The following is a 23493-nucleotide window of genomic DNA, read 5'->3' as shown; positions in this document are numbered from 1 at the left end:
TTTTTTTTTTTTTTTTGGGGGGGGGGGGAGCGGAGGGGCGGTCATTATAGAAAGATCTCCAACCTCTCACTCAAAATATGGATAATTTTATGTCAAGGGTTTTATAATTCTCCCTGACAGCTTCAGACATAATAATTTTGTACCTTCTATTTTTTTAAATGGACAAAATCCTTTACTAGTATGTTAACTTAAAATGCATGAGTCAAACACTACCCGAGTTTGTTTTACAAGTATTTTCTTCTCTCTTCTTACAATATAAAGGCATAGATGAAGTAATAAAAACGGAATACTAGTATATATGATTTATTTTATAATTATTCGCTACCCACATTGGACTATATACTAGTATAAAGAAAAAAACAATTTCAATTACCAGTAACCAGATTGTGCCCTAACAATAAAGTTAACAAAACATTGATTTTTAAATGCCCATATATATAATTTGCTACCCCGCTGGTGCTGCTGGAGACAATATCATGTATGCACACGCAAATAGTGCCATGGGCATTGTATTGGCCGAACAAATAGTCCTGGGTACTATTCGTTCGGCTAGCCGGACAAATAGCAACTGCGAATTTTCTTCATCTTTCCATTCTCACAATCTACGGGGATAATCTAGGAATTGCGATATTGATATACTAATTACTGGAAGTTCAGTAACAAAGAAAATAATTTGCGAAGTTGTACCATTATTCATCAAATATCCACATGAACGACTCCCAAATAATAAGAAAATTGCATCTGCATATTATCTTGAGAATTTGTATGGTTGTAATAAGGTCAAAAGTAGAACGTGGATATGAATTACTGATCGGAGTATTTCATGTGTCATCCCGTATCCAAGATCACTCCCAGTGTTGTGAAAAATTACTGGCAGACTTATAACCGCGAAATATGTAGCTAGACTTTGGAATAATCCCCCGACTAGCGGAAACTGCAACTTGTGTGGACACTATGTTCAAGATGCACTTTACCATCAAATTAGTATGTGCACAGAACTCCAAACACACTTGCTATATAAAAGATTACTAGTATCAGAAATGACCAGTGACAATTTCGTATACACACTGCTTTCGAAATCAAACGAGTACGTGTCTTGCTTTCTGCTTGGCAATCAGGAAGCTCTCTTAGACTTTTTAACACCAGAGCATTTTTTCGGAAGTACTTAACGAAGGATATTCCTTTCTAAAATACAGTAGACTGTGAATACTTTCCATCCAAAATATTAAGTGACATTCTTTTATATAATTTTAAAACTTTATAATTGTACATAATTTATAAATGCATGTTGTCAATGTCCTATAGGAGGAAATAATGTACAGATGTAATGCCATACAAATCGTAAAATTGAGAATGGAAATGAGAATGTGTGCCTGTATATAATGCAAATGAATTGGTATTTGTTTTTAAATAATATAAAAATAAGATGTGGTATAATTACAAATCAGCCACAGTTTTATTAGGTAGATCGAGTGGTTTTTTATCTTCTGAGCGTCCGTTTTGGTCATATTGCAAAAATAATTTTGTGTTTATGAGAGTACGGGAGATAACGCGTGTAACTAACGACGCACGTTTTGTGTCCCAAATTCCTCTGGAGGCGTTGAAAACGTCTACTTTGCCTTAAATAGAGAAATATGAAGTTTTTAGTTTTAATCTTGGGAAATAACAATTACATAATAATCCTGTCTTCCACATTCTCCCCTCTAAGACAAACAATAAATTTCATAAATAAAGTCTGCAAAATGTATCTGTACCAATAAATACGCAAACTGCAAATGTCAAATAAAATAATTATGAATAATTTGTAATAATCAAACATTAAATCAGATATATATATATATCAGTTAAAGTTAAATACAGCAAGGAAGACCAAAACATCAATCTGCTACCCTCCTCCTCCTTTACGAAAACAATTGTATATATATGCATTAACATTTGACAATCAAATTTAACAAAAGTCTATCAACGTTTATCAGATTTAATGTCTTTAAGACGGGAACTTTGTGTCTTCTTGGTAAAGGTCTTCAAATTCAGTTTTATATCATATACATATGTATTGTAACGGCACATCTAATGTTGATATCCATGAAAAGTTGCAATGACCGCCTTTTTATGCAAGATTCTGAAAAGCGAATTGGACGATGTCCAAATTTTATGCAAGCTTCTATATATAAGATCTATCTGTATAGGCTAATAGTGTTCCTTACTTCAAGCTTATTTACTCTATTGGTTTCTGCCATCACTAACAGAAATCAGACTTCCATAAACTCTCTAAATACTAAATATTTAGATAGCGATCACAAACAAGCAACAACTCATAAAACAAACCAATTCCTACTAAAACTACTTAACAGTCTACACTTCAAACTACACAGATCAGCCGTACAATATGTTTCAATACAAACATATAACAACATGCGATGTATGAGACGCACAGCATCCTTCGCTTGGACAAAACAAACAGCAAACATTGAAAAGTGTAACATCTCTGAGTACATTGAAATAACCTTGAAGTAAAACTGTATATATACAACACAATCTAACAACAAACATTGATCAAAGGTAACACAATCCGAAATTTAAAATTTGTGATTCAAATCGTTCTTTAATTACTTTTCCGTCTATTTTTGAAAATTTCACTTCACTAATGTCTATCTGCAGACCTTTCATCTCTAGCATGAAATCTGAAATAAATATTTGGACACCTAGACATGACATAACATAACTAATGACAATTAAAACATTTCCTAGGTTTACTTTCCCTAAGTGATCTTAATCGCCTACTCAATACATCAATTTAAATTTAAAAACTGTTATGAACAGCTTTCTTGCTCATCAATAGTTTCTGAATCACCAGAAAAATGAACAGCTTCATGCTCAATAGCCGGTGATAAAGCTTCACCTAAACTCTAAGGGTGCTTAAAATTAACAAATCTAGCCATCTCAATATTCAAACATGATGTAAATAATTCATTAAAATACACATCTAAGTCTGAATAATTATCAGGATAAGTGATATGAGCTAGTATCTTAAAACGCTAACCAAATTCATATCCCCCCTTTTCCTTCAAACTACAGACCCGCAGGTGAAATTTAAAATAGGAAACCCTCTCCTTAAGATTGAACCTCGGAATAATTATTTTTTTCAAGCAGTCATAATCATATCAATTACTCTTTTGCTTCGGGTAAGGGTGAAGATTGGTACCTATTAAACGTGTAAACCGGCTGCATTTGTTTGCATCTCTCCTACATGTAAGTCAGTAACCTAATGTTCATTGTTGTCGTTTGTTGATGTGGTTCATAAGTGTTTCTCGTTTTGTATATAGATTAGACCGTTGTTTTTCTCGTTTGAATAGTTTTACACTAGTCATTTTGGGGACACTTTATAGCTTACTGTTCGGTGTAGCCAAGACTCCGTGTTGAAGACCGTACTTTGACCTATAATAGTTTTTATTTTAAAAATTGTGACTTAGAAGGCGAGCTGTCTCATTGGCACTCATACCACATCTTCTTATATCTAGAGAAACGTAAACTAGCTTCACATTTTAAGTTCATTTTTAACTGAAATGCCACCTCACATTCATTCCAAATCATAGAAAAACTGTCTCAAAATGAACAAAGTAATCAGCAATATCAGTGTTGACAACATCAAACCTATTATGATTATACATTTACCAAATAAACCATACTATAAAAATATAATACCACAGGAACAATTATACACCTAAATCTTCCATACTTGTCTCCTAAAGACAGTCGTATCTAATTCCACCAAGCACTGACTCAAATGCCTGCTTCATTTCTGATTAGTTTTCCCAAAATAATGTGTTTCAGTTAAAAACAGAAAAATTGCTGTAAAATTCAACATCCACCTCACGGGACCAAAATGTAGCATTGAGATTCGGAGATGTGGACCACAGCTTGTTCTAGTTGTAAACAGAGACGATGGATGCCAAATGTTAAAGCACTATTAGTATCTAAATAGCTAAGTAAATAAAAACCAAAAACATTGAAAAAATTATATAATTCATTTTATCTAGTTAAGAAATGGATCATTCAATGACTTCCAAAATAAGACGTATTTAGAAGGTATATGGCATATCCATCAACCTTATACAGGGAAATTGGTAAAAGAACAGCTTTCCTAGGTGTTGTTTTTACCTTTACACCTTTTCTAGGTTGTCACCGAGGGTATCACCATCCCCGTAGACAGTGCATGAAAGTACGAAATTTTATGTTAATACAGTTTCCTGTTACAATTTAATTACTTTACATTAAGGAATAACTCTCTCGGCATCGCGTATACTAATTTGTCGTTGAGGGCTTAGAGCACTTTGTTATTCATATCAGATTTACATTATCCATTAAAAGGCCTCAGTATATACGTGTTTTCAAAAGCAGACATTGATACGCCTTGATCATTACACAGGTCAATTGCTCAGATCTTATATTAAATGTACATTGACTTTTTAAAGAAGTTTACAAATGATTTGCGACGATGCAAATACTAAACTTGAGAGAAAAAATAAATGTCTTTATCAATGAATTCAACATACCAATATCTATTTGATTTAACAGATATATAGAAAATATTTAGTTAACCTAAATGTAAATAACAAAATAGGGAAATATAAAATTCATGGTTTTAAACAAGGGAAATAACAATTGCATAATAATCCTGAGCCACATCACAAAATTATGCTGGTGCGTTGTTGTTCTCCTATCTTTTCGGTGTAAGGTAATACATGTGTATATACACACATGTGTATTATATTTAAAGCATAACAACAAAATTTCTAAAGTGTTAACAATGAATGAAAAAATAATTTGATTATCTATTTTTCAATATCTTTGATAAAATTGAAAAATGAAAAATGCTCCTCTTTGGAGCATTTTTTATTTTGTCAAACGATTACAAAAATTGAAAAATGCTCAACACAGAAACATTTTCATTTTTGAGAAAATTTTCTAAAAATGAAAATTCAACCAATATGGGGCATTTTTCATTTTTCAATATAAAAAGTCAAATTGAAAAATGCTCCACGTTAGAGCATTTTTCATTTTTCAATATTTGAAGGCAAATTGAAAAATGCTCCCCGATGGAGCATTTTTCATTTTTCAATTTTTAAAGGCAAATTGAAAAATGCTCCACGTTGGAGCATTTTTCATTTTTCTTGTTTTAAGGCAAATTGAAAAATGCTTAAGGTTAGCAATTTCAATATTTTGTTCTTTAGAAGGAGATTGAAATGCGTTTTTTTCTAAAACAATCAAATTCAAATGTTTTAATTTTTTCAAACTGTTGATAAGATGAAATCTTTTTAACACAAACTTATCATTACTTTTTATATTATCCTCGTGAAATCAAATAATGTAATCTCATGAAAATTACAAATTTCAAATCTCATAACGAAAATGATTTTTCAGAAGTGACTTCAACAGATTTTTGTTACATTTATCAAACCAATTAACTTTAAAATTTGTAGAGCATTTTGCAAAATCTATATATTCAGCTTGAAATGAAAAATGTTTGGCGTAAATATACACGGCCTCATATTCCTGACTTGGTACAGGCATTTCCTTGCTCAACTTAATGTTTACTTTTTGGGTAGACATTTTTGCGCCTTTTCAATCCCAACATAAATCCCAACATTTCCTATTTGACAGGACACATCGAACTGTTACTCGATACATGTATGTGACTCTAACTCTAAGTTACTCGATATGTGACTCTAACTCTAAATTAATGTGTTGTTCTGCCGACCCTCGAACAACGCACTCGCAACTGGATTAGATAGTTAATCATTTATAATTTACAAATATGAAAACACAGAACGGACATGAACATCCTTACACTCTTATAAGGTTATAGTAATTGCATATTTCCTGCGATCTTTAAAAAGAAACAAAAGAAGGTGCTAGGGGAATCCCTGATGTGAAAGTAGATAGATTTATAGGCAGCAACGAGAATGACGGGTAACATGTATTTATTTACACATTTTACATCTTTGTTTTGTGTCATATAGATTGAGTATAACAAACCTTCGCAAAAATTGTTTGATTTCATGCTCTTTCTTTTCTTTGATTTAAACACTGCAAACTGCTCAGAGTCTGAAAAGAACATATTTTGTGCTCGACCAGTAAGGTCGAGCACATCTTTTACTTGATAGGACTCGACATAATCTTGACAGTAATCAACTGTACTTAACTGTACTAGACTTTGGTCTCGACTTTACTTAATGTCTGATTCAGTACTTGATAATCTTGGTATAGTCTGAAATGGTCTCGACACATGCTCGACCAGTCTCGACTCAGTCTCAACTTGTTTCAACCAGTCTCGACTCAGTCTCGACTTGTCCCGACCAGTCTCAACTCAGTCTCGACCAGTCTCGACCAGTCTCGACCTTTTTCGACCAGTCGACCTGTCTCGACCTAGTCTTGACCTTTAAATTTAGTCTCGAATGGTCTGAATCAGCCCATCTAACTCAACTATATATTGATCTTACAAAATTCCAGGTTATTTGGTAGATTGGTTCATTGCTGTCAAATTAAAATATTTAATTAAATAGGTAAACAAAAGCTAGAATTTTCAGTTCGGACTGAATTCAGATATCCACCTTTAAATTTTTTTATTACTTTTTCAAATTAACTTGGATTTTCATAAAACTATACAGCTATATCAGTTATATATTGATCTTACTGAATCCCAGGTTGTTATGTAGTTTGGTGTATAGCTGTTAAATTTAAGGATTTAATTAATCTAAATAAAAAAAAGCTAGAAATTTCAGTTCGGACTAAATTCACATAGTCACCTTTAAATTTATTTATAACTTTTTCAAATCAACTTGGATTTTCATCAAACTATACAGCTATCTCGATTATATTTTGATCTTACAGAATGCTAGGTGTTTTGTACTTTGGTTTATTGCTCTCAAATTTAAGGATTTAATTTATTAGTAAAATAAGCTAGAATTTTCAGTTCGGACTAAATTTCAGATAGTCATCTTTAATTTTTTTTATAATTGAAAAACAAAGGATATGGGGTATGCATCCATGACAAAAACTCCGTACATGCACAGCAAAAAATAAATAACAAACAAAAAGCAAAGGAACAGCGCTTTTATTGCTATAACTATTTCAAACCAACTTGCATTTTTATCAAAATCTACAGTTATCTCAATTATATATTGATCTTACAAAATACCAGGTTATTTGGTAATTTGGTTTATTGCTGTCAAATTTAAATATTTAATTTATAGGTATCTATTTAGTCAAAACTGAAAATTTTAGCTTTTTTTTACTTATTAATTAAATCTTTAAATTTGACAGCAATACACCAAACTACTAAACAACCTGGCATTCTGTAAGATCAATATATAACTGAGATAGCTGTAAAGTTTTATGAAAATCCAAGTTGATTTGAAAAAGTAATAACAAGTTTTAAAGGTGACTATCTGAATACAGTACGAACTGAAAATTCTAGGTTTTTTTAACCTGTTTATTAAATCTTAAAATTTGACAGCAATAAACCAAACTACCAAAGAACATGGCATTCTGTAAGATCAATGTATAATTGAGATAGCTGTAGAGTATTATGAAAATCCAAGTTGATTTGAAAAAATATATAGAAATGATTACAGTTGACTATCTGAATGTAATGAAAACTGAAAGTTCTAGTTTTTTTTTTTTTACCTATAATTTAAATCTTTTAATTTGACAACAACGAACCAATCTACCAAATAACCTGGAATTTTGTAAGATCAATATATAAATGAGTTAGATGGGTTGATTCAGACCAGTTGTGACTAAATTTAAAGGTCAAGACTGAGTCTAGACGGGTCGAGACTGGTCAAGACAGATCAACACTGGTCGAGACTGAGTCAAGACTGGTCGACCCAGGTCGAGACTGGTCGCGACTGAGTCGAGATGGTCGAGACTGGTTGCGACTGAGTCGAGACTGGTCGAGACAGGTCAGAACTGGTCGAGACTGAGTCGAGACTGGTCGAGCATTTGTCGAAACCATCACAGACTGCACCAAGAGTATCAGTACTGAATCAGACGTATTAAGTAAAGTCGAGACCAGAGTTGAGTACAGTTAAGTAGAGTTACATACTGTCGAGATTATGTCGAGTCTTGTCAAGTAAAATCTACGATTTTTTCAAACTCTGAGCAGTTTGTAGTGAAATTACTATTGTTAAATGCTCCTATTTAATTAGAATAAAAAAGTAGTGTTTTAGTCACAATTATTGTCATTTATCCGATACATATGGGGGATGACTCTATTTTAAAGGCAGAGCCCTGCCACTATTGACACATACAAACATTTATTCCACTGTTTCAGGCAACACAGATGCATTTTGCAGAATGATATTGAACACGTCGAAATAAAATTTACACACGTATCTTCTCTGATGTTAACTCGATTTTAATATCGCTCTCAAAACTTTCACTTTAAATCATCGCCCGACATTTGAATATACTTGTATCTCTTTTCAAATTAATCGTTTTTGTAGTACCAGCCACGCAAAGTGCATCAGTATCTCTATATAGGTATCTGTGTCAGAATATTGTTGGAACAGAGGAGCACGTAAAAACTCTCAGAATGATGAACGCTGTTAGAGACAATTTACAAAGCGAGAAAGATACGACAGTTTTGGAGAGGGAATTCAGATGAGATGTAGTGATTTAGATATAATGAGTGTTCTCAAACTTGTTGAGGTTTGTGAGGACCCTGATATTCATTTTAATCCGTGTGTAAGATATTTTGCAATGGAAACAGTAGATACACAACCAGGTTTCGCTAAGTTTCGTGTATTGCACAGTTATTGTCAGAGTAACTTTGATTACTGTGATAAGATAGGAAGTGCATACTTTTTGTTAAACTCACTTAAACAGAGAATAGTGAGCCCAATGTTGCCGACTATTCATGGTCTATGATTATCGGATAAACATGAACACATGGACCTTGAAATCTGTTTTCCTATCGAAGGTCGGTGGTTTTCTCCGGGCACTCCGGCTTCCTCCACCAATAATATGGCCGCCACGAAATAGCCCAAAAGCGGTGCTTAAAAGTGGCGTTAAAACACCAAAAATCAAATCAAATCTCAAGATCTTTCAGGAGGCTTATATACTATTTCGAATAAAACATTATTTTATTCCAGATAATAATTCATTTGAGAATAAGATAAAAGGTCAAGCACAGGAAATACTGTTAGATACGTTGTATATTCTAAAAAGTTATGTTTGGCAATGCATCTTTTTGTCAAACCAAATCTCGTATTTCTGTTATTTATTATCTACGGTTAGAAAGAACCCAAGTTGTTTTCTTTTCTTCAGTGTCAAACAATTACTATCGTCAATTATGAAAATGGCAGACGATTTAACGACGTCTCGGGAATTTTTATTGCAAATAGTGATAAACAAGGTGTTGTCCATTAGGAGTTCCAAAATCAAACGCCTCTATACGTACTATATGTCAAAACTTTTGTGCAAAAGTGAGGAATTACTACCGTTTGATGATGTACCCGATAATAAAACTACTTATACAAAAAAAAAACCTGTACAAGTACACTGCTGCTGCTGAGTACTCGTCATAATGCTGCATATAGATGGCTAATGTTAGCATCAATTTTCTACAGAAAAAAAGTAACAATACAATACATTTCTTGACATCCTCCTTTATTCTATAATGTTCACCGGAAAAATTTTATCGGGGCATGAACACCTCACATATTCATTATGAACTATTTAATTTTTCTTTATATAGGAGGATGAGTATTATTCATTTATGGCGATTTTTGCTGTTACATGTATTAGATGTAAGTATAGAGGAAGTATTACCCAATGCCAGCAGTAGTTTATGCTCATTTCCTTTGTTTCCTTTGTCATGATCATGTTAGTCATACAAAGCAATTATGGGATTCTCTCCGCGATCTACGGTGGACTTCATATCTTTTCTACTGTGACAGAAAATCTGCGGAACAAGCATTAATGCAATCTATACATTATTCCCGGATACCGATTTTGATAGTGCATTGAAGAGACTGTGGCGACGACTATGCTTGGCCAAATCATAAATTATTTGATTTGTGCATAACTTTTGATTATAAATGGGTTCAAACAAAGCAAATGTTCAAGATATAAAGATTCCCGCCAATTTACCTGATTGTCATGATGATGATGATGAAAACCAGACTTCAGAAATACTGTGCAACTACATTCCGTGAAATGAGGAAATTAGATGTGTTTATTTTTTAAAATCGGATATTAAAGTAAATATAATGAAAGTCAATGTACTGATGCATTAGTAGTATACAATTTGACCTCATTCCTCTTTGCTGCTTACACGAGTAAAAGAAATCACTTCAACTTTGGTTTATGAAACAGATTAACATATCTCCTTAAATGCAAATCTCTTATTGTTTGTCCGGATTTTTGCTATACTTGAGATCCATATCTTCAACCTTGTAATAGTTTTTGGATATTTCAAATATTTTGCTTTCAAGCATCACTTAATAGACAGAAATATATCGAGTGGAATCATGAAGTGCACCAATCACCTCGATTCCTGCCGATTCACGTGAGTGAGCTTTTCGTGAAGAATGCCTTTTGAAATTCTTTTACTGAGTACAACTACGAATGGCGAGTTTTACCTTCGAACATCGGTAAAGATGCAAGAACCACGTCACGATCCAAAAGTATCAACAGATAAAACATGTTTTGATAACAAAATACACGTATGTACGTTATATGTTTTTAATTTCAGAAAAATTTATAATATAATTATATAATACATATAATGAATAGTCAAATACTTACTGTATAATTGATCAATAAAATTAACTTAGTTTACTTTGCTTTGCCTTTTTTTACAAATAATTACGTTTTTTTAGTTCTATTGTGACGACATAGAGCGTGTAGTATTTGTCATATTATTGGCTATTATTTTGATTATTATGATTATTATCACCACAAAAAAATCTGCGTTCAAATATATTTACAAATGTTCTATTAATAGTATATTCCATGTAACTTCCATATACATCAACAAAGCAGGCATTCTTCACATTGCCACAAAAAACTCCTCGATAAAATTTACCATTAACCTCTTGCACGATTCGGCGTTTTGAAATTCAAAGGGCTTCAATTCGTCAACGCCTACTAAATGTATGGATACAGGAAAGGATTAATGCATTCTGGCTTGTTTAATTAGTTCGTGTGCACTTGATTTAACTGCTGCAGTTGCATGATTCACTTGTAAAAATTACACCAGTATCTGCATCAAAGTAGTGCATGGATCCGATTAGTCCTTGAACAATTGCATTGCCTTTTCCAGTCCCGAAAAAAAAACATCCTCTCTTTGCTTGAACAACTGCAGTTTACTCTGTTTCATTTTCATTCCACACACACTTAACGTCTGCACCTTTGTCATCCCTTTTTCCTTCATGAGTTACAAGTAGTTTGTTTGCCTCAGGAAGAAAATCCGTGTTTATGTAACGGAAAACATATTCAGCAAAACGCTCCCATAACTCACAGCGTCTAATAAGACTACCTTCGTTAACAACATTAGCTTTTCGAGTTGGATTGATCAAACTTTTAATAAAAATTCAAAAAAACTCCTGTATATTTTCGATATTTTCTTCAATTTCTAAGATACTTGAATACTGTGCCAGTTTTTGCACCGACCTTTTCGAATCCGCTTCTAGCTGCCTTTGAGATGACCGTCTATTTCGCATTAAATCAAGCTCAATATGCAAACAGTCTAACCAGTCCTTGTAAAACTCGTCTTGTATATCAGAAGTTTTCATTATTACTCGATATCTGAAACAATATATATAGATGACTACATGTATATAGATATAAGAAGATGTGGTATGAGTGCGAATGAGACAACTCTCCATCCAAGTCAAAATTTATAAAAGTAAACCATTATAGGTCACAGTACGGTCTTCAAAACGGAGCCTTGGCTCACACCGAACAGTAAGCTATAAAGGGCCCCAAAAAATTACTAGTGTAAAACCATTCAAACGGGAAAACCAACGTTCTAATCTATATAAAAAACGAGAAACGAGAAACACTTATGAACCACATCAACATACGATAACTACTGAACATCAGAGTCCTGACTTAGGACAGGTGCAAACAAATGCAGCGGGTTTAAACGTTTTAATGGTACCAAACCTTCACCCTTTTTCTGAAACAATAGTGTAACATCACAACATAGAAAGACGCACTATAAAATATCAACTGAAATAGCTTAACTCAATCAAAGGACATATTAACACTATTGAACATACACTGAACAAATAAATTTGACCTATGACACAATGTAAATACAAAATAAATAAACTAAGGGTAGAATAATAAAAGTAACATGTTATATCGATAAGAAATGTTAAACAATTAAAGAAAAACAATATGCTCGAACAAAAATATCAGCTTTTGTAATAACTTTAAACACAGGTAAATGAAAATAATTTTGTTGTTAGGTATACGTGTACAGTACCAATAGAGAAAGGAAATATTTTTACAAAATAAATAATTTTGATGTTCATAGTACGAAGTGACAATTTATAGTAATACCAAACACTTATCAAAGCTGGTATATAGACCAGATATAACCCTAAATAACATTAAATAACAAAAAAGCAATACAATTAGTATCAACAGGTCAAATAAACAAGAAAGTACGATTTGAGAGTACTCGCAGTTACTGACAGCTAGTTAAAAGTCAAAACAATAATAATAAAAAATCATGCATCAGAGACTAAAATCAACTAAAACACATCCCAGGGATTTAGTATTTTAACGTCATGGACAGTCAAAGTAGACATGACTAGTGCAATGCCAAAAATAAATGTATCGACAGACAGTAGGATAGTTAGGAGTTTAACCTCTTTATAGATCTAAACGAACGTGGGTATGTCTTTATACATCCCGCTTGAAAAAAATACAAATTTAGTTATGTTTAATTTGCTGATGACAAAATCGATATTAGTGCCAATGTAAACTATATTCAAAGATCTAATTACAACATTGGTAAGATAACCTTTACTAATAAGTTTGTTTAAAGGTTCGATGAGTGTACACGGATCACATAGTGATTTCCGCGCTTTAAGTACAATATTACCGTAAAATTTAGGATGTGAAATACCGTTTTTAATCAGTTTTCTACAAGTACAGCCAAATTTACTAATCAAATCTTTGTATCTATGAAAGAACTTAGCAAAAGTTTTACGTAATTTATGGTTACGAAATCCTTGATTTAATAATTTACCAGTGATGCATTGATTACGTTCGTTAAAATCTATGACATCACTACACACACGGGCATAACAAACGAGTTGGGATATATAAACACCGTATGATGGAGCCAAAGGAACATCGCCGTCTAAAAAAGGAAAATTAACAATAGGGAATGAAAAATCGTCTCTTTTGTCGTAAATTTTCGTATGGAGTTTTCCTTTAGAGATTGAAATGTCCAAATCCAGAAAAGGACAACTACTGCTGTTTATGTTAGATTTAGTTAAAGTAAGTTCTATTGGGTAAATTTCGGTAGTATATTTAGAGAACTCTGGATTATTTAACGAAAAAATCTCATCTAGATAACGGAAGGTATTGTTGAATGTATCAACCAAATGTAACAATAACGTGTCTTTACTGAGTTTGGTCATAAACTGAGATTCATAGCAATACAGGAATAAATCTGCTATTAAAGGGGCGCAGTTAGTGCCCATAGGAATACCTACTACCTGTCGATACACTCTATCGCCGAAACGTACATATATGTTGTCCAGGAGAAAATTTAAAGCTTCAATCATATCTTCACATTTCCAGTAAGTGTATCTAGCATACTTTCCTTTTTCGTTACAGAAAAAGGCTTTAAACGAGTTAGAGCAAATAAATGAGATTTTTCAAAAGACCATTTAATTAAATATCAAAAAACTTTTTCTTGATAAGATTGTGTGGAAGTGTAGTATAGAGAGTAGAAAAATCATAACTGTCAACAGAATTAAAAGGACCATCAAAAGCATGTATTTTATCTAAAACCTCTAAAGAATTTTTAACACTCCAAAAATAATTAATACCATTATTTTCATAAGCTTTATTACAAAAGTTAATTACAAGTTTTTTGATAGTAGTAAGGGAGGTAGTTAGAAGCACTGATAGATTAGTAGTAGAACACTTACTAGATGCGGAGATGAAACGGAATTTAAATGGTTTTTTGTGCAATTAAGGTAACCAGTACATAGTAGGGACTTTCATATGTTCGGAAGAGGCTTTAAGCTGGGTAGTGGCAGTGATATGCTTGTTTACAATTTGACTCTCTGTAGAGCGTACGGACCTGAATGTAGATGAATTTGTAATTTCGTTTTGGAGAACTTCCGTGTAGTATATGCGTCACACCACCACTACATTATTTGCTGCTTTGTCTGCCGGTACGAACACAAATCGCTTTGCGAGTACTTGGAGTTTATTTTTTATTCTGGAAATGGGAATATCATGGACCCTATTACTAATTTCAGAATTGTTTTCAAAATGAGATATACGAATATTAACAGTATTCATAATTTATTCAAATAACTGTCTAGAGATTTTTTATCAGATTTTTCACGTTTACACCAATTTTTACAGTAGACAGACAGAGCGTCTTTATTGATCTGACGACACTGTTTCCAATCTATTTTAGATGGAGGACGATATTTCGGTCCTTTCTTAAGAGAAGTTATGACCTCACGGTCTTCGACGATGTTGAGGTCTCCTGTAAGGACATGACCATAGGGAACATATCTAAAACTAGATGCTTCACAATCTCAAGTGGAAGGAACATTATTTTCTATATTGACGTCTGATGTAACTGACTTATAATTAAAAATCAAACTTCTGCTGGGTTTTTTATAAGAATACGAAATAATAGGTGGTTCTATATTATCAAAATATGGAGGTATTTGGCTTTGGATGGTAGAGTCATTGAATATACTAGATAAGTTAATAAAATCAATACCTCTATTTATATATTTTAATTTAAGAAAATGCCGTTTTTGATTTTCAGGTTTATCGATACTAGGAAATAGCCTATGATGACAAAAGGCTGTAATAATACGGGTGTATTCATACATTGGGCTAAAAAAAGAAATTGTATCACACTCCAGAAAAATAGCATATAATTTACTTATTGGTATCTGACCCAGTTTGCATAATACTTGATGTCTGCCATTATTTTTTATTATAGATAACAGATCAGCAAGTGTATAATTTATCCGATGTTTAATACGTTGATTACGGTTTTTGCGTTTGCCATGAGACCTTTTATTTCTAAGTCGTTTATCGACAATATTAATGACATCGATTGAAGTTTTAGTTATGTTCCCCTGTCCTAATATTTTGTCATTAAGACCGAGAGGATAAGCTGTTTGAAGTCTTTTTATCCAAAATAATTCGCGAACTTCACGTGATTTTTCAAATTGCTTGTGTGATTCTCCTGGTTGTTTCCGAACGGTTTCAAGTGGTTGGAATTTAATAAATTTTAGATTGTGATTATGCTTATCTAAATGTTGATATATCAAACTTTTGAATTTTTTAGGTCTACGAAAGCGGTAAAGGTGTTCTTGATTTCTTTTGTAATACGCTCGTCCCGTCTGTCCCACATATTGAATACCACACTTAGGCTGGGTTCAAGTTACCACATATATAAGGATTGGAGTTTTTCAGGTAATGTATGCATGTATTAAAATTGTTAAACATGTATCAATCCGAACTAAACATAAACAAACCGTGTGAATCATATGATCCATCGACCTGTACTCAAACAATCTTAGAATGAGAACAAACTATCTGAGACGTTTTTTTTTTTAAATATACTCAACCAATTCATGACGACGAAGGTAAAATTATTTCAGTATCGAGTTCATTTGTTCTTCTCGATTACCCTTCAAGTGCAATAAAGTATTTAAATGCAGTACCCTAAATGCATACCGTATTAATTAAGATATATGATCAATCCAAATATGAATCAGACCTTCTGTTTTCACAAGCATATTTTATTTCAAGTTCAATTGAACATATGAGATGCCAGTACTCGATGAACTTTTTGTTTTTTCGTGACAAATCATCATCAGCATCTGTTAGTAAGATTTAAGAATTCAGCTTGCTGCTTTTTCTGTTTGATGCATATTAGAAGTGTGTGTGTGAGTGAATTATGTTGTTGATGAGTACACAATTAAGTCAGCCATGACGTTTCCTTTTGAAACCGCCTGTTCGATGAAATATCCTTTCATTTAACTCAACAGATATGTTGTCAATTAAACATACTATCATGTAATTAATGATGTCGTTGTATTTTTAAATAAATCAAATGCATTTCTCCGCAACGTTTGATTCTTCATTTCCTAAAACAAGTTATTTGTAACCACGAATCGTCAAATTTTGTTGCAAAATCACTTTTTGAAGAAAAGTAGTCGATATTGGAGAATATTTTACTGTTGTGAAATAATAGTAAGAAATGTCTAAAAATGTGCAGTTTTGGTATCCAGTATAACACAGTGAGCTTTCCGTCGTCATTTGACATTTCAATAAAGAAGGAGTCATTTAACCTTAAATTATCGCATACAAATATAATTATAATTTTTAAAAAAAAATTGTGTTTCCTAAATTATTCTAAATCCTGATTCTGGCCTTACCCTTCCATTTTTTTTTTTCATTTCTGAATTCTTGAGTATAACAAGTATAATCAGAAAAGTTTGGTTTTTTTTTGTTTTTTTTTTTTTTTCTTTCTGATAATTGTCTTGGAACAAAAGTTAGGTTCTCCTCGCTTTGAATTAAACATTTTAACCGATCATTTCTTAAGATATTAAAGGCACTTGAATTAACTGTACATTACGGAAGCATAATGTAACCGTTCTCGATAAAATAAGTTCCAGAATAGTACACACTTAAACTATGAAATGAACAGCGTTTGATCTTTATAATTATTTTGGTCATTTGTACCAAAGTTAATCCAACGTTATGCATTGTAATGAATCGTTATGAAGGAGTATGTTCGATAAGGCCCAAACATAGAGCCTATATGAAGTTGAATTATCCTTTAATGATTGCATGGTCTGTATCACCATGGATTATAACTTCAACAATGATATTAGAGGAAATAAGTATACAATGCGGATCAACATTTTTATAATGACGTCATAATTACTATAACGCTCAATTTTCTACCAATTTCGGCGACAATAACAACATGAATAACACACGGGACAAAAACAATAAGTCTCAAAAACTCCGTTTTGATGATTTAACTATAATTGCCATTGTCACCCTCGACAATTTAAAAAAAAAAAAAAATTTAAAGTCAAAAGTCACATCTTAACTTGCCAGTTGACATCAGTGTGAAGGTTGATTAAGTTTGAAGCATTTAAAACATTTCACATTTTTGCAAATTTCCATGGCAACCGCGGTCAATTTGGAAATTCCAATTTCAAATGCCGCATCTACACATGCCAATTAAAAATTTCTGTAAAGTTTCATTACGTTTGGATCATTTTGAAATGTTTCCATTGTAACGGCAACCATTTTGACACTCGATATTCAAAGAGCAGCTTTCCAGATATCAGCCCTTTTTTGTGTAAAATTGCATTAAGTTTACAGTAATCGTGGACATTTTAGCTGTTTCCATGGTAACAGTGGCAATGTCCAAAATTCCAAAAAATAGATACCACATTGGCATATGTAAAACAACATACCCTAAATGTTTCACTGGGTATAACCTACCATATTAAGTAAGAAAAATCTACTTTTATGTTTGTTCGATAGCGTTTAATGGTAAACTTTCCCCCTTTTTATGACAATGGCGCCGATTTTTGAATTTCTAAATACTGTTTGTACATAAAGTTTCACAAGGTTGGGTCTAAGAATGAAAGATTTAGAATTTTGAAAGGAAATCACATTTTTGCAGTTTCCATGGTAACAGCGGCCATTTTGAAAATCAAAAGACGTCCGGCACATCTACATTTGGCATTCCTTAGTATGCTTATGTTTGACCAGCATTAGTTCATAAGTCCCCAAGGAAATACTCGGACAAATTTAGTGGAAGAAAAATAATTGTCAACCCCTCGAATTGCCACTAAACGGCAGCAATTTTAAAAATTCCAAAAGTCGATTGCTACATCTACATTGGCTTTGAATAAGTACAATCCATAATAACACAGATTCAACGAAATATCAAACCATCAAGTAATACTGAAAGAGAGTACCATGTACCGTAGAAAAGCAAACAAGGAGATGCCACATGCCAGTTATCATTTCAGTCAGGTTTCATTAAGTTTGGAGCAGTTTTCAATTTTTTACAAATTGGCTGTTTCCAAAGTAACGGCAGCCGTTTAGAAAATTTCAAACTAAGATGTCATATCTTCTCATGACCAGTATCATTTCTGTAAAGTATCATACACTTGACCTTTTTCGAACTTTTTTTCTGTTTCCAATGAAACGGCAACCATTCCAAAAATTCCAAGGTCTAACTGCACATCTTCATATTGTGCTTCTCATTATGCTGATATGTCATCAAAATTGTTCTAATAGTCTCCCAGAAAAGCCTCGGACAAAGAGTGGAGGCATAATGATAACAAAACAAAAACAAAAACCGGAGGAAAACAATTTGTCATCCGACATTCGTTCGGAGTAACATAAAAAGAATAGGGCAAGAGAAACGGAGGAATACGGTATGTCACCCGACATTCGTTAGGGCTACATATTAAGAGAAAAAAAGATACGAACAATAACAAGATGTCATTCGAACTCCGCTCATAGTGCCATACAAAGAAAGGTAGAAAAAACACTTTTGTCACTCCAACCCCGTTGAAATATTAAACGTCAATTCGACCTTTGATCTTAACCATAATATCAATGTCAGTAATCGATAATAAGAAAAGTCTGGAGGTCACTTCATGGCATGGTTTATGAATTTAATCACAATACGCAATATTTTAGTCATGTTAATGTCAAAGAACTTCTAACAATTGAAAAGTGTTATTTTGAATCCTACTTTCCAAGTGAAAACCTTTTGCAACAAGCAGTTTGATGAACCTCGTTTGTCACAATCTAATATTCTATCTGATATTAAGTGATTTAAAAAAGTCAACGTTAAGGACTTGTCTTCTGTGGAACAAAAGACCCAAGATATACAAATCATAGGACTGTATCATTTTTAAAATACGAAAATCAGTTTAAAATATATTATCCAAACTAGATAAACGGAGTGAATACAATAAAGGACACTATATTGAAGGGATTTGAACAATATATATTTAAAATAATCTATCTAGGTAAAACAATGAGTTCAAAAATAATAAAATATCGTACAATGCATTCAGTCATACAAAAATCAATTCAGGATACATCTCAATCAATCGGGGTTCATTATTTGCCTTTATTATCAGACCCAATAACTAGTAAGGTGCATTAATTGTATTACATACTGACACTTACATAAATCTAAAGTATGTTGGCATCAACATCATATAATTGAACGAAATCAAAAAATGACGAAGGAAAATTTATTTCTACTATGTGTGTACATTAAGGGTTTAAATAAACAAAGTTATCATATTTAAGGTAAGTAGCATGACCACAAATGTTTGAGGTTCATATATATGTAAGATAACTCACCACTACGCCTTTAAGTCATTTAAAAATACAATTTATATTGATTACCTGCATCTATTTGCATAAAGCTATTTTATTACTTTTAACTTAAATTAATTCAACCATTTTCTATTGTTGATATTTAAACAGACACCATTTACTTCAACTTATTACTGTTTTCATTCCCGTTGGACGTATTTTTTTTAACTAGCTATACAGACAACAATACTTTCATAGGAGGTTGTCATACAGTTATTCCAGCTTATTACTAAAATTGCTAATGACAACAGACACACCTGAACCTGTTAAAGTGATAAAACACACATAGCCAGTGACTTATTTGTCCTTATTGACAGACATGCGCAGTACGTGAATGATATCAACATATATTTATTGTTATCTCTTCCGTGTAATATACTAGAAGATATAGTCGATCATTCTTGATGTGTTTGATATTTTATATTACCACTAGTGTTTTCTTAAATTTAGAAATAAGTCGTTTTAACTTCTTTCTTGGACAGTCGGTAGTAGTTTTTGCATACGTACATATGAAATATATGAGACATGATTAATTAAACGAGCATCATAGTAAAGCATTCCAAGAATTAAGAACATGTTTTTTTTTTATTGTATGAAATCTCACAAGTATGACTTGGAAAATATATTACATTCTGCGTGTATGCAAGCGCAAATGAAAGTTGCTACATAGAATTTAAGATTTACCACTTTGAACGCTTAAATTATCTCATTTGTCGTCATATTTTCCCCCTTCATTGTCACTTGGCGTTTAATACATTTCGAATGTGATAAATGATACATGGAACACACAATCAAACAAAAATCGATAAATATTTCAGATATCAAATATTCTTCATTAGTATGAACTGTGTGTTGTAAAATGGTGTCACTAGCTATACTAATTTTGAAAATGTTTAACCATTATCCAAATAGAACACCGAAAATTGTTTGTAGAAAAGGTAAAGGTACAATTCAATAGTTTTAAACTACATACATTTATTTATGTTAGTATTATATAATCTTGTGAACAAGATACATATAAAGTATTTGCAAGCTGCGTGGGTTGTAACACATCTAATGCTGCTTGATTTGAACAACCTCTGTTTGTTGATCCCATTTGGTGCTAACGTATCAACTTTCGTATCCAAAATCTTACACCAGTTACTCCTTCCTCTCTGCATCATGAAGTGTTGTGGTCATTGATAATGGTTTCAGACTGTTCATATCTGCTTCAAAGTGACTAAAATGTCTCAAATGTCGACTGAGAGGTAGGTCTGGCTTATAGTCAAAGTAACTACGATAGCCATTTATACGTTTGTGAAATGGTTGGTCTTACTCGCCAGCATACTGTTTACTTAATTTACACGAAGAAATTATGTGTTTTCAGTCGAGGGTGTCTTGGTGTGTAGTATTTTCTTGCAAGTCAGACATCGTTTGTTGAAACAACACGCACAAAAGGATGCTGATGGCGAGCCTTGTTATTGATAAATGATTAAACTAACAAACAACCTGGCATTCTGTAAGATCAATATATAACTGAGATAGCTGTAGAGTGTTATGAAAATCCAAGTTGATTTGAAAAAGTTAAAAAAAAAATTAAAGGTGACTATATTAATTTAGTCCAAACTGCAAATTCTAGCTATTTTACCTATAAATAAAATCCTTAAATTTGATAGCAATAAAGCAAACTACCAAACAACCTGGCATTCTGTAAGATCAATATATAATAAAGATAGCTAAAAAATTTGATAAAAATCCAAGTTGATTTGAACAAGTTATAAAAAAATGTACAGGTGTCTATCTGAATTAAGTCCGAACTGAAAATTCTAGCTTTTTTTACCTAGTAATTAGATCTTTAAATTTGACAGCAATACACCAAACTACTAAACAACCTAGCATTCTGTAAGATCAATATATAACTGAGATAGCTGTAAAGTTTTATGAAAATCCAAGTTGATTTGAAAAAGTAATAACAAATTTTAAAAGTGACTATCTGAATTCAGAACGAACTGAAAATTCTAGGTTTTTTTACCTGTTAATTAAATTTATAAATTTGACAGCTATAAACCAAACTACCAACGAACATGGCATTCTGTAAGATCAATTTATAATTGAGATAGCTGTAGAGTATTATGAAAATCCAAGTTGATTTGAAAAAGTTATAGAAATAATTACAGTTGACTATCTGAATTTAATGAAAACTAAAAGTTCTAGCTTTTTTTACCTATTATTTAAATCTTTTAATTTGACAGCAATGAACCAATCTAACAAATAACCTTGAATTTTGTAAGATCAATATATAAATGAGTTAGATGGGTTGATTCAGACCAGTGGAGACTAAATTTAAAGGTCAAAACTGAGTCTAGACAGGTCGAGACAGGTTAAGACAGGTCGAGACTGGTCGAGACTGAGTCAAGAATGGTGGAGACCGGTCGGTACCGGTCGCGACTGAGTCGAGACTGGTCGAGACAGGTCAGAACTGGTCGACACTGGTCGAGCATTTTTCGAGACCATTACAGACTACACCAAGAGTATCAGTACTGAATCAGACGTATTAAGTAAAGTCGAGACCAGAGTCAAGTACAGTTAAGTACAGCTAAGTACTGTCGAGACCAGAGTCGAGTACAGTTAAGAACAGTTAAGTACTGTCGAGATTATGTCGAGTCTTGTCAAGTAAAATCTGCGGTCTTTTCAAACTCTGAGCAGTTTGTAGTGAAATTATTACTGTTAAATGCTCCTATTTAATTAGAATAAAAAAGTAGTTTTTATAGTCACAATTACTGTCCTTTATCCGATACATATGGGGAAGACTCTATTTTAAAGGCAGAGCCCTGCCACTATTGACACATACAAACATTTATTCCACTGTTTCAGGCAACACAGATGCATTTTGCAGAATGATATTGAACATGTCGACATACAATTTACATACATATCTTCTCTGATGTTAACTCGATTTTAATATCGCTCTCAAAACTGTCACTTTGAATCATCGGCCGACATTTGAATATACTTGTATCTGTTTTACAGATCTCTTTTCAAATTAATCGTTTTTGTAGTACCAGCCACGCAAAGTGCATCAGTATCTCTATATAGGTATCTGTGTCAGAATATTGTTGGAACAGAGGAGCACGTAAAACCTCTCAGAATGATGAACGCTGTTAGAGACAATTTACAAAGCGACAAAGGTACGACAGTTTTGGAGAGGGAATTCAGATGAGAGGTAGTGATTTAGATATAATGAGTGTTGTCAAACTTGTTGAGGTTTGTGAAGACCCTGATATTCATTTTAATCCGTGTGTAAGATATTTTGCAATGGAAACAGATCTTTCAGGAGGCTTATATACTATGTCAAATAAACAGTGTGTCCACATTATTTTATTTCAGAGAATAATTCATTTGAGAATAAGATAAAATGTCAAGCACAGGAAATACTTTTAGATACGTTGTGTATTCTAGAAAGTTATTTGTGGCAATGTATCTTTTTGTCAAACCAAATCTCGTATTTCTGTTATTTATTATCTACGGTTAGAAAGAAACCAAGTTGTTTTCTTTTCTTCAGTGTCAAACAATTACTATCGTCAATTATGAAAATGGCAGACGATTTAACGACGTCTCGGGAATTTTTATTGCAAATAGTGATAAACAAGGTATTGTCCTTTAGGAGTTCCAAAATTAAACGCCTCTATACGTACTATATGCCAAAACTTTTTGTGCAAAAGTGAGGAATTACTACCGTTAGATGATGTATCCGATAATAAAACTACTTATACACAAAAAAAAACCCTGTACAAGTACACTGCTGCTGCTGATTACTCGTCATAATGCTGCATATATGTTAGCATC

This window comes from Mytilus californianus, unplaced genomic scaffold (genome assembly GCF_021869535.1).
Source record: "Mytilus californianus isolate M0D057914Y unplaced genomic scaffold, xbMytCali1.0.p SCAF_9, whole genome shotgun sequence".
Classification (NCBI taxonomy): domain Eukaryota; kingdom Metazoa; phylum Mollusca; class Bivalvia; order Mytilida; family Mytilidae; genus Mytilus; species Mytilus californianus.
The sequence above is the reverse complement of the archived record's forward strand: the minus strand, read 5'-3'. Positions refer to the sequence as shown.